Genomic DNA, 13771 nt, shown 5'->3' with positions numbered 1-13771 from the left:
TATTATTTTATATAAAAGGATCAAATTTAAAATTGTTTCACTAATTCTAGAAATCAGCAAAGACTTACAAAAGAGCAAAATCAAATGAGAAAGTATACCCACCATATAACCCTGTCCATGATGATGTCTCCTTCCCCAAATCATTGATTTGATAGAAAATCTTTATAAATAACTATTTGAAAGAGTATGAATGTATTATGTTTTATTTATTATATTAAATCATATACCTAAATTAGATTTAGTGGATACATTGTTAGCTTTTTCTATTTATTGAACTCTTTAGTTCAATTTTCTTTTTCTAAGTGGGTTGAACAGTTTTGGTAGACCATCGGATTGTTTGACCTATAATATTGTACACGGATTTTTCTTTGATTTCAGATGGACTCCTCATAGAGTGCCCCCACACATGCCCCACAACTCATTCCCCACGCATTGGGAACATTAGGAATGACAACGAGGGGGGTGGGGGTGGGGGCGGGGTTGGGTTTTGCATGCCCTATCCCTAACCCCAAACTCAAATGTTTCGCCCCATCCCTGTGCCAAATCCCACCAGAGCTAGAAATCCTAATTCCATCTCCATTCCTATGGAGAACAGGGATTCCCGAATTTTCCTGCCCTGCCCCGGTCATTCTTAGTTGCATACTTGCAAATGTCTATTTTGAAACCTACATAAAACTGTTTTATATTATGTAATATAATATATACTAACATGATAATACTATGGTCAGGGTGATTTGGGGCCGGGGTCATGGTGGGGTGGACAAATATCAACCCTACCCTGTCCCCGATCCCCAAAATTTTGGGTTTCTCCGACTCCGATCAGTTATCAAAAAACCCACCCCTACCAGGGTGCACCCGATGCACAGGAGGGTTGGGTTTTGTTGCAAGTAAGGTGGCAATTTATGCTTATAATACATCCAAATCCAATTAATTCACATGTTTCACTTTCATGTAGAGAGTTAGAAGTGGAATGAATTAACATTGGATCAATTTAAAAATGGGTAAGATTGATTGGTCTGTATTGGATAAAAGTACTGAGTGGTTCAACCCCCTCTCCCTCCAAATTCGCCCAAATCAAATAATGTATGATGTGGCTAGATATAGCAGACAAAAGGATCTCTAAACTATGCCTTAGTGTTTCAACTATTTGAGTGTTGGGGGCTCCAGCGAGCAGTAGATTGAGAAAACTTAGTCAATGATAAGTGAATAAGATGGGGGTAAGCAGAGTTTTTAAAAGTACAGGTAAGAGAGGTAGAGGGGGAGAGTTAGCAAGTTAGTTTTGGTGAACCATCTTCATGAATTGAAGTGGGGTGTCATTGTATGGTTTGAGTGTTATTTTGTATAGCAGGTTGAATAGTCGATTTTGGGCTGAGTTTTTGTGGGCTTATTTTCTGACTGGGCCCATTGTGCATCAGAACTCTTTTTTTCTTGGAGGCTAGAGGCCTAAGGCTAATATTCATTCATTGTTTACAGTAGATGCAAGGAAAGAAGGACATGGTAGCCTTACGCTGCTGAATTGAAGTTTGTAGTATCAAGTTGGACTCTCTTCCTAGTTTCTACAAACTTTAATTAACACTAATCCGCCAGATTAAACTTCTCAAACTAACTAGTGGTTTCAGAAATGAAAGTAAATGAATTCTAAACAAATAACTACTAGTTCAGTGGGCTAGCCCCGACTCTAGCAGTAACGATAGAACGGCTAGATGATTTTAATTAATTCTCAACAGGCTGAACTGAAGGGAAACGGACATGGAGGTATAGAAACTTCGATGATGCCCTCAAGCATCTGTGTAACCTTCTTCATGGTGGGTCTCAGTGATGGCTCCTCCTGAATACACCAAATTGCAACCTTTACTAGCCTCTCTAGCCTAATCATGTCATTCATCGCATCTGTATCGTTCTCCACCAGAGCATCTAACCTCCCTTGTTGATAGCAATCATAAGCCCAATCTGTTAGAATTGCTTCCTCTTCAGACCCCATTTCTAGCTCGACGCTCTTCCTGCAACAGATAATCTCCAGTAACATAACTCCATAACTATATACATCAACCTTTACAGTGATTGGCATGCTCCTAAACCATTCAGGTGCGACGTAACCTTTGGTTCCTCTGATGGTTGTACGAGTCCGACTCTGGTTCGTCATCATTAGCTTTGCCAATCCGAAGTCGGAAATCCTAGCCGTGTAATAATCGTCTAGCAGTATGCTTTGAGGCTTTATATCACAGTGGATGATCTGCGTGCTGCATTCCTCATGCAAGTACATGAGCCCTCTTGCAATGCCGAAAGCAATCTGAACTCTCTGGTTCCAATCAGGCTTTGAAATTCCAAAAAGGAAGCTTGCTAGAGTGCCGTTGCTCATGAACTCATACACCAAGAGCCGATGCTGTCCTTCCATACAAAATCCGAGCAATCTGACTAAATTCTTATGATGGGTCCGACCAATAACGCTCACTTCAGTCTTAAATTCTTTCTCGCCATCCTGAACCACTTTGTCTAGCTTCTTCACTGCCACCGGGTTTATAGGATTTGTTCCCAAAACCCCTTTGTAAACAATGCCGAAAGCACCTCTTCCCAACTCTTCCTTGAACCCATCAGTTGCTTCCTGGAGATCCTTATAAGTAAAAGACTGCAGATTTGTTTCCAAGACACTTGTTTCTGATGGAACTTTTCTCTGCTTGTTGCGATTTGTATAGAGAACAACAAGAATAAGTCCTGCACCCATGAATAGAAAATTGAGAAATACAGACCCACCTAAGAGCATGGATCCAACAAGGATCAACGTCTTATTCACATCTTTCTTCTTTGCTTCTGGAGCTGAAAGACTTGGACCTTGTGGAGGAGGAGGATCACCTACTCTAACTTTGATTAGTGCCTTTCCGTTGTCTGTCTCATTAAACCTTCCGTTGGAGAGTGGTAGCTTCTTCTTCCAACATATTCTATCTGATGATGGCAACCGCACAGTGACAATCGTGCAAGCAAGACTCCTTACATTCTTCTTCAGTAAAAGGCTCTAATCTTTCATAGTTACCAAGCGGCCAAGCAACGCCATCCAACACCTCGAACCGAAATTGGTCCTCTGGGTTTCCCGGCCCATCTCTCAGAACACAATCTGGCAGGAAGTTTGGTTGACAATCACTGAAGCTGTTGCTTGAATCTACGAGGGAATACTGAGGTGGGCAATAACAAACAGGTCGGCCTTCGTGTAGTCTGCAGTAACTGTTGTAGCCACAAGGACCACTTCCGAAGTTATTCGGAGCTGCGAGACAAATATCAGAGACTGAAGGCACGCTTTCTGGTTTGAGAATCACTGCGTTTCCGTTTCTTTTCAGGATATACATGTATCCAGACTGATTGAACACCAATCGATAGCCAGAATCCATTGGATCTCTCCTAAAAGTTCCACTGATATAATAGGCATCATAGGCAGCGGTGGTTGGCAAGCCTATGGTATTAAGCACCAGATTTCCATCTGGGAGCAAACGGAGTTGGAACTTTCCCTTGTTGTAGCTGGTCCCTTGTCGACTGGAAAGCATTCCATTCACTTCCAGCCTCTGTGTAGGCAACAGAGTGTCGCTGGGGTTGTCAAAGCTCTCCCACGCATAGCCAGAATTCCCGCTAGATACGAGAACAAAGTTGCCTGTGTCAAGCATTGCACCATGAGCGATTCCAGCAGAATTTGATGGAAGAGATGCCTTCCATATCTGTTGGCCTTTAGGATCAGTTAAAACAAGACGGCCTTCTCTGGTCAGTTGAACTTTTGATCCTTGCGGCGCTGGATTATCTCCATTTGCATACCAAATTATGGTTCTCTCAGGAATTTTGTCAAACCAGATGGCAAGCAAGAAGAGATTGGTGGTATCCCCCACCAGACGAAACCCAAATGCGAATTCACCAGAAGGCGAGCGCCACCCGGAGCCGTAGGCTGAAATGAGTAGAAGAGAAAATGAAAGCAGGAAGAGGAGAAGATCAAGGCCGGAAGAAGCCATTGCAACAAAAGAAATATCTGAAATTATTCTAAAGCGCAATTTTATATATGTAAATAAAATTAAAGCGTTTCTTAGAGTTGGTCAATGATAATATAAGCTTAAAGACTATTAGTATAGACCTTGAATTCAAAGGTGGAGTTGGTCAATAAAATTAAAGCCTGACCCCAGTCTAAACCTTTTTTATGACCATGATTATTCAGTCTGAATCTCCTACAGTTAGGCGTTATGATAGACTCCAATCTATCATACTTATTATTAGTAGGTTTAGTATAAAATAACCAAGCTAAAGACCTGGTGGATCGGTCTTACTAATGTTAATTACGGAGCTAATATGGTTTTGTTTGGAATTAGTTTTGCATGTTAATTTTTCTTGCAGTTCAAGACTGGCAAACAAATCAACTACTGGTTACCTGTAGTATACAGTTCAAGACTTGAGTATACAAATCAACTAAAGGTTAATTTTCCTGCTTTTCACATAAGAACTCAATTGCCCGGGTCAGCGGGTTACTGATCAAATCAACGGGTTTTAATCAAAAAGTGGTTTTAGGGTGCAACGGAACCAATTATCTGACCAGTTCTCGGGTTTTTTAGTCCGATCATTCGGTCCTATTCGGTTTTAAAAACGATGAATTATACGATTAAAATCAGTATTCAGTATTCAGTATTCATTCACCACAAAAATTTAAGAAATCAAAACATAGTTAGTGCTGAAAATTCATTAAACCTCCGGCAAAAAGCTTTGTCAAGGGTAATTTGGCAATACCCATGCATCTACAACTCTAAATTGTGTAAACGAGTTTTGATTAAATGATTAGAAGAAAATAGTAACAGTTAGTGCTTAGATTCAAACCCTTTTGGTGTTTGGAGCTTTTTTTTCTGCCATATAAGTATACATGATTATAAATTGTAATGCCTGGAGGAAGACATTGGGGGGAACACAGTTTGTAGTGCCCCTAGAAAACTAGTATACTTAGGGATGGAAATTTTTTTCATCCCTGATGGGGACCCGACTTCCCCAACCCGATGGTGTCGAGGATGGGAATGGGGATTGAGGTTCTCGCCCTGCCCTAACTCTGATATAACTCGACTTTCCCGATTTTATAGGGTTTGAGATGGGAATGGAGATTAACGTTTCTACCCTAATCCTAATTATATATATATATATATATATATATATATATATATATATATATAAAACATATTTAAAACATTATTTATAATTTAAAAATTTTATTTATTTTAAACAAATTTATTTTTCATAAAATATTATTATTTAAAAAAATTTCAAGAATTCGAATCTCACGAAAAACCCATCCCATCAGAGATGGGTTAATTTGAAAATCGGGATTGAAGACGAGAAATATGTTACTCACCCTGTCGTCGTTCCTAAATATAGATAGGAAACAACCGGTGCGCGGTGCTAAAGTCGTCGGGCAGGGGCTAGCTGCCCTCTAGCCCTCAACTACTGAATGATATCTGTCCACCCTAAGAATTGGTCGTCACTAAATTAATGACAAGTGTTTGCATGGATCTTCTGACCATCTGAATTCTAGAAGCAAGATTGCTTTTTCTACCTACCAAATAAATGTATGATTGGAAATTGCAAGGATGTAGTCAAAATTCAAACGGGATTTTCATCTAACATATGTGATGAAACTCGTTAAATTGTTCATTATTAATTGAGATTCTGTGCTAAACCTTAAATGCAAATCCGTCTTTAATCAACTCCATTTTCAAATCAACAGGATGTGTACACAAATTCAATATTTCCAATAGTTGGGTATAAAAAAATTCCAACTCAATAACAAAATTTTGAATTTTGTTTCCTTGTGGCAATCGGATAGAGTCCATAGAGTCACTACACATGCAATTGACCACTCAATTGTTTATCTCACAAGGGTCCAAGGAAGATTTATTTGTTTACATTTCTTCAACAACCTGACAAACAATCATAAGTTCATAGCTCAAATTATAAATTATCAGCTTTCTCTTTCATTGTTAATAGATTTCTACTTTCCAGATGCAACTTGATCAACCCAACCAGAAATTTTCCAATAACAAATAAAAATTTGATCCAACCACCCATGTGGAGTTTCTCCTTTCATATTTTCAACCTAAAACCAGAATAAGAAAGAAAAAAAAATATAGAATTTACACTTACGTAAAAGAGAAGGAAACTAGAATTTTCAATAAATTCGTTTAGAATACTTTTCAGCTTTTAATAGACACAATTAAAGGAAAGAAATAACTGAGAATATAGGAAACATTGACAGTGGTGAAATAGTTTTTGTATACAACTTTTTAAATGAAAACAAAGGTAGCATTGTTCTAATTTTGTTTCTAGTAATAGAAACACTATTTTGAGAGTAAGTATTTGCCGCTGTCAGCCTTTAGAGTTGACTAGTAAACAAATGCATGTTTTCAAACTTTTGGCTCAGTTTCGAAGGAGTACTACAAATACAAATATATAAAGTGCAAAACATTTTGTATTATTTTGTATGTATTTGGACTGTAATATTTGTATTTATAGTACTCCTTCCAGCCTTTGTGACAAAAAGAGGCCTAAATATATATAGCTCTCATCACAATAACATAAAATGGAGCAATAGATAGAAAAAAAAAAAAAAATTGTATGAAGCGAGGCCTGACATCAAACTATCCATGTTTGTGCATTAATTAGGCACTCACCACTCTGATCCCTCCATTATTTGCAAGTGCTTTCATGTTATTACTTGAAAAGCGGAGAGTGATATGTTTGGTTTTCTATTGAGCTGGTCTTGGGTGTCACATGTTAATTCTGCGGCCACCTTATATTTTTTGGCCACGTTGGCACACATGTAAGATGGATAAGTGCGACCTAGAGAGGAGAACCCTGTATGGATTAGGAGAACAGTTCCGCTGGAGATTAGGACTTATCCCGTAGACTTCAGCAGACAATCTCATCCTGACAATCCTGCAAGCCTCATCCGAATAGGACATGAATCCTCAATTATAAATAGGTAATTGTTGCTCAAGCTAAGGGACTATAGACTCTTCAATCTCCATATTGTTACTTTGCCGCTGCTTGGACCAATACGTTTCTCTTAACTACTCGGCCCGACCACCCATCTTCCATTACTGACTTTAGCGTCGGAGTGCCTACTTGGGGAATAACTCCTTAGGCCTTTGATCACTTTCTTGTTTCAGATCTTGCTACACGGACGTCCTTCACCTCAACTTCGCCAGTTGGTAGGATTATTTGATTGAGATCTTGGTTTGATGCACCTCGGATTGGACAACATCAGATTGGCGCCGTTTGTGGGAAATGTACGAAAAGTCATTCTCAAAACTCTCTCTGCGCAATCAAGAATCATGCCAAGAAACGCATCCGATCACTCCGAAGCCTAATCCCCATTTCCGGGGTCTCGTTCTCACCATAGCTCTCCACCTCGGGAGCCTCAACAACAGGGCACGGTCGACCCTGCCCAGTTCTAGGCAATGCAGCAGAAGGTCGATCAAATTCTCACAATAATGCAGATGTTGGGGCATGTGGCGCAAGCCCCTCATGCCGTCCCCCTCCTATCCAAGCGCTTAACACAGCCAATCCTTGCCCTGATGACCCCAAAAGTGTCACTTAAACAGATATAGGGCTCGGTTTGACCAAGAAAAGTAGCAGTTGTCAAAAAGATCGGACTCCCCAATCCGATCTCGTGCACGCGATAACCTCAGTAAGACACACCATTCTGCCTGGGTTTCGGAGAGAGAAAGGCTTAGCCATTGTCCACAACAACAGCCAATCTCCATTGCCGATTCAATCTTGGTTAGAGATTGCCTTGTGATGCCCAAAGGAGAAAGGTCCACACGTGCAGCCCCAAACAATAGTGATGTGGAGATCAAGGAGCTCAGACAACGACTGATCGAATTGGAACGCAACCAAGCTGATAGAAGCATGACTCTTCCTACGGTCTAGCCCATAGAACCTCTCAACCAGCTTGCCAAGGAGTCGGTCTTCGTCCAAGAAATCGTGGACGAACTCCCTTCAGTTGGCTAACAACCTCCACAGTTCGAGAAGTACAACGAAGCTATAGACCCCAACGACCACGTAGAAGGTTTCAAAGTCCTTATGATGTTGCATGGCTTGTACGAGGGTTTAATGTGCAAAGCCTTTATTGCCACCCTTAAAGGAGTTGCCTTGATGTGGTATGCTTCCCTTCCCCCACGCTCCATTTCCTCGTGGGAACAACTGGAGAGCCAATTCCTGGTGCAATTTACAGCCAGCCAAAGACATTGGAAGATGTCGACCAACCTAATGCAAGTGCGGAAGAGTAGGAAGAGACCCTCAAAGAGTACGTGGTGAGGTTTAATGCCGAGGCCTTGCAAGTCCACACCCTGAACCAGTCTGTAGTGGTCATAGCCATCACAAACGGTTTGCGTTCCTCTGCTTTCACCTTCTTGCTATTAAAGAACCCTCCTCCAAACCTTGTCTCATAGATGAAGCATGCCGATCAATATATGAACGCCTAAAAATCATAGGTGCAACAAAAGAATGGGGAAGAGTAGCATGATCGAAGAGAAAAGATCGTGACGAGTGCAGGCCAGAACGGGAAAGCAAGTGGCAAGACCGAAGATCGAGGACCCCGCTACGAACGTATAGGAATTTCACACCCCTGAACACACCATGGTCCAAGATAATGATATAGATCTGTGACCGAAGCTTCTCCACATGGCTCGAGAAGATGAAGTCCAAGAACAACAAGAGAAGCCGAGACACTATGACTTCCACCGTGTCCACGACCATGAGACGAACAGTTGTCGGGGTCTGTGCCACTAGATACAAGTAGACCTGTTCATGGGCCGGATGGCCTGACGGGCCAACCCGGCCCCCGGACGGGCTTGAACATGGTTATGGGGCCGTGGGCTTAAACTCAGGCCAAAAAGCCCAGCTCGCAATAAGTTCGAGCCGGGCTCAAGTTTTGTCAAAATAGCCCGACCCGAGCCTGGCCCGGCCCGACCTAAACCTAGACCTAAAAAACCCTAATCGAATAGCCCCATCTTTTTATTATCTCTTTGCCTCTTCCCCTCTTCTTTTTCCAACCGAACCCTTCTTCTCCATCCTCCACATCCTCCACACTCCACAGTGAGGCGGTGAACGTTCATCGGCGCAATAACTCTAGCAGCGATGATGAGTGTTCTCTCTCTCTCTCTGATGCGAAGTTGCGAACTGATGAGGGATCTCTATCAAAGTGCGACGATGAGTTTTCTCTCTCTCTCTCTCTTTCTCTCTCTTAGATGCGAAGTTGCGAACTGATGAGGGATCTCTGTCAAAGTGTGAAGGTGAGCTTTCTCTCTCTCTCTCTCTCTCTCTCTGCGAAATTTATTAGGTCGGGCTTCGGGCTTGGGCTTCGGGCTTTTTATCAGGCTCAGGCTCGGGCCCAAGTTATAGGCCCATAGGTCGGGCTAGACTCAGGCTCGGGCCTAGCATATTTTCATTAATGGGGACTAAAAGCCCGGCCTGAGCCCGGCCCGGCCCGGCCCATGAACAGGTCTCGATACAAGACGTGGTCAGATGCGGGTACCTTGATGGGTAAGAGAAAGCAGGTCGACCTGACGGACCTCCAGCCCGAACTCCCCCAGAGTCATTACAATAATCTTTGACGAAATTACATCTGGCGGGGACAACAGCTCGGCCCGCAAGGCATGACTACACCAAGTCGAAGACAGGGAGCATAAGAAACGACGACAAGACAACCGGATCATCTTCCCTGAGGACGAGGCCGATATAGCAAACTTCAAAGTCCGACGGATCTTGGTGGATACGAGAAGCTCCGCCGACATACTTTTGGAAGAAGCTTTTGAACAATTCGGTCAGTAAGTGTGATCACGATGGTAAGACAGGAGTTTGGTCGGCCTCGTCCGGAGATGGCGGCGGAAGAGAGAGGACATGGGGGAGAGGAGAAGGGAGGAAAGAAGGCAGCCGTACCATCGCAGAAGAGAGGACGTCCTTTCTTTTCCGCCGCTATCTCCAGACTTTCGGAGACCGACCAAACTCCTGCCTCGTGAATCTCTGGTTCGATTTCCGATCAGCAGTACGAAGAATTGTTTCATTGATTGGAATTTCATCATAAACAACACTGTCACCACTGGCATTAATGGAGTTCTCCATCCGCTCCGTTTGCTCACTCTAGAACCCTTCCATCGCAGTTTTGGGGGGAGCTCTTTTTATTACCGATCCATCCCTTCCTCTCCATGGAGAATAGTGGGCGTCCTACGCATAGAAAGGCGGTTCATGTTAAACGTCGCAACTCGTTTTCCAAATTGGATCAACGTAATCGGTTAAGCTCAGATCGGACCCGTCAACATAGAACAAAAAATCATGCCCTAGACGAAATCATCACCGGCATCGAACGAGAATCGCAGGCAAAGAACAATTCCTCTTCCCATTATCGGAAGCCCATTCGAACATATTGACAAAGTCCATAGATCATGGGGTTTAGCAACACAAAGGAAGCGTACCCATCGCCATGCGTTTTTCATTCTTTCTCAAGGTGCGCGGGTCCATGTTTTACATCGCCGATCTCCAGGTATGTTTTACGTCACCAGTTTTTTTTCACCAGGAGGCGTGCCCATCGCCACAGCCGTGTCGCCTCCGATCAACCTAACCGGAAACTTCCCCTATTCACCATCCCGTCACTGTCTCCACCCCTAGCAGTACCGGCGTTCGTCTCGCCTCTTCGCAGTCGTACAAATCCCATTTTCACTTTAGTTTTAGGTTGTTATTTTCACTGTCATCCTACACCTCTTTCTACTCCTCGCTCATTGCCGTGACCTGGGTATCGCCCATCGTCTTCCCTAATCAATTGTTATGAAGCCGACTGGGTGTCCAAGAGTATCATCGCGGCCTGTTACCCAGACCGTAGGTCAGACTCTCTTCATGAGATCAGCTTCACTCCGGGCTCCCCTGCACTGCTTCAACAAACCGTCTAACCATTGACATATCAGTCCGCTGTTTTCCGCCATTGGTACATCGGAAGTTCCCGAATTTTTTCTTGAATGTGACTCATCCGACATAGCTTGTCCGGACCTGGTTGACGTAAATTCACTTCGATATGTGTAGTTTCCACCGTAGCAAATCCAAAATCCGGACTTTTAACATTCAATGAACTAATAATTAATCAACTAGCAGCCATTAACCTTTTATACTTCAAGTTTCAAAAGCGAAATTTCTCATAAGTTCAAGAGAAGGATCATATATTTAAAAAAATTGCGCACCCATCATCCAAGTTTCCTTCATTAATGGGATCGCGTTACCCATATAATTGATGTTGGATTTCTGGTTATCCAGAACCTAAACTATTTAATTGGTTTAATTTATGCAACGAAAATATAAAAGGAAAAGAAACTCATTGGGAAGAGAATTGGGAAGAAACATTTGAGTAGATAGGATTTTCGAGTGGAGAAAGTTAAAAAAAAAAAAATTGAAAATTTAAGGAAATCAGATTTCTAATCACTGAAGAAGAAATAACTAAAAAATCCCGCTTGATCTAACAAGGAATGAAGAGAGAATAATTAAAGTTCTATTTGGCCTTTGTTATTAATTCTTTCGAGACCCTAAGAGAGATATGAATTGTATTTGCTCTATTATCTTTTTATTTGTCCCATAGTTATCTAGTGCATGCCCTTTCCATCTTGTTTTCTTATTTTTCCATTATCAATATATTGTAGAGCCGACTAATAGAGCTACTTCCTAAAGAATGAGTCAAAATAACAGACTCTCTATGACTAAAAAATAACAGACTCTCTATGACTAAAAAATTGTAGATCAATAATTAATTAACGATTCTTTTCGTTAATTTTTTGTTATAAAATAATAATTGGGATCCCTTTGATACTGATTAACGTCTTTTATTATTATCACATTCAATTAATTCATTTACTTAGGTGCTTAAACCCTCTTAGTCTTTCGTTAGTTAGGGACTATGATCTTAGATTAGAGTTTTCGGTAATCCTTTATCTATGTCAATGATTAACTCTAAACAGCCCTTACAGAAGCGATTATTAGTTTGTTCTTTTATTTCATCGTATTATCAAATTTTTTTCTTAAGATATGGGACAACTTTTTTTTTTTTTTATCACGAGTCTCTCATGATCAACCCACCAACATACACATGATTTTCTAAAACATGCTTTCAATGCTATTTTCTAAAATATGTGAAGTACGTTATCATCAAATTCCGAAATTTCTTCGTTGTTTATCAAAAGTGTGGTTTTAAAACATGATTTTCTTTTTTTTTTCGGGCATAAATATGACTGAGTTAGGTTAACAAATTTTGAAACGAGTTTTTACGCATTCATTGCATATCTTGTAATATATTTTGAGTCTTGCAATAACGTTATGATACACTGATACATTCTGAATAGTATGATATAACTGTTGCTAATGGATATATTTCGATTGGTGCGATGAATCTTGACAAGGCCTATTATATACATATACATACACACTCTTATCTCCTGGCAACCTCAACATTGCACTCTCAAAGCCCCGACAACCCTAAGCACTCTACTAAGCCCTGGCAACCCTAGGCACTCTGATTCCGTGGCCAGTTCCACGATACTACAAGCTCCATGCAAAGGCCCCAGCAACCCTATGTGCAACTCAAAGCCCCAGCAACCCCGGACACTCTATACCGCATGCAGTATCGTCTTTTATTACTTCTCTATTTAAGTCATATTTATGCCCCCCAAAAAATAAAATCTTGTTTTAATGCCGAATCTCTCTCATTAATGTCTTGTATTACTTCTCTATTTAAGTCTAACTTCTACATTAATTAAATAATTGCTCCTATATTTAAGGCAAATTTAAATTTAAATTTGAATTTTAGCACATAATTACATATCTCTCATTAATTCTATTAATTAATGACTCTCTCTCTCTCTCTCTCTCTTATTAATTTCATTTTGTTAGTGTAAAAACTACAATTATTAACAATAGAAAGACTCAAACCTTGGTCATTAGATTTTAAAGCACATAATTTCACCACTAAACCACTCCTATTTGTTTGTTGTAATTACATGCATTTTTAGTTTTAAGTATATTGTTTTTCTTTTCTAAGTGGTGCTTATTAATAAATGCTGAAATTACTTATTAAAATTTATATATTAAAAAATATTAAGATAATTATATTGGTTATTTGAAAATTTATGTATATACTAGGGGTGAGCAAAAAAAAAAACCAAAAAATCGAACCGACCGAAACCAAACCAAAAAATTGGTTAGCTGAACCAGTTGATTTAGTTTCGGTTAACCAATTTAAAAAATTGACAGTTAACTGAACCGACCGGTATACATGTTTTTCTAAATATTTTATATATTATAAATTAATAAATACACATTATATATATATATATATTTTATAATTTTTTATTATATATTTATATATATTTTTATAATAAATATTATAAAGTAAAAAAAAAAACCAAAAAATCGATGAACTGAACCGTCAGTTAACCGAACCGGTTACCAGTTTTCAAAAAATCGATACTATAGGTTTGGTTCACAAAAAGGCCCACGGTTCGTTTACCCGAACCGTGAGCACCCCTAGTATATACATTCATATTTTAGTTTCTTTTTTTTTACATTTTAGTTATTCCATCATTTTTCAACGGCTACTAATTATATCTCGAGATGTCACATTTATATAAAAATTAAATTATGGTTTTTTACTTCTGAATGACTTATTTACAATCATATAAATGTAAGCATTGTTAATAATATATTTTTATAAATTATATGAATTTCTTAACAT

General features: G+C 40.1%; 1 pseudogene; it reads right to left on the bottom strand.

Moving 5' to 3' along the window:
- Positions 1–1473: 1473 nt before the first annotated feature.
- LOC148872700 (G-type lectin S-receptor-like serine/threonine-protein kinase RLK1 pseudogene) lies at positions 1474–3986 on the bottom strand (annotated as a pseudogene).
- Positions 3987–13771: the final 9785 nt, after the last annotated feature.

This window comes from Nelumbo lutea, chromosome 2, assembly GCF_056320005.1.
Source record: "Nelumbo lutea isolate HS-2025 chromosome 2, American lotus-T2T, whole genome shotgun sequence".
Taxonomy (NCBI): domain Eukaryota; kingdom Viridiplantae; phylum Streptophyta; class Magnoliopsida; order Proteales; family Nelumbonaceae; genus Nelumbo; species Nelumbo lutea.
The sequence above is the reverse complement of the archived record's forward strand: the minus strand, read 5'-3'. Positions and strand labels throughout refer to the sequence as shown.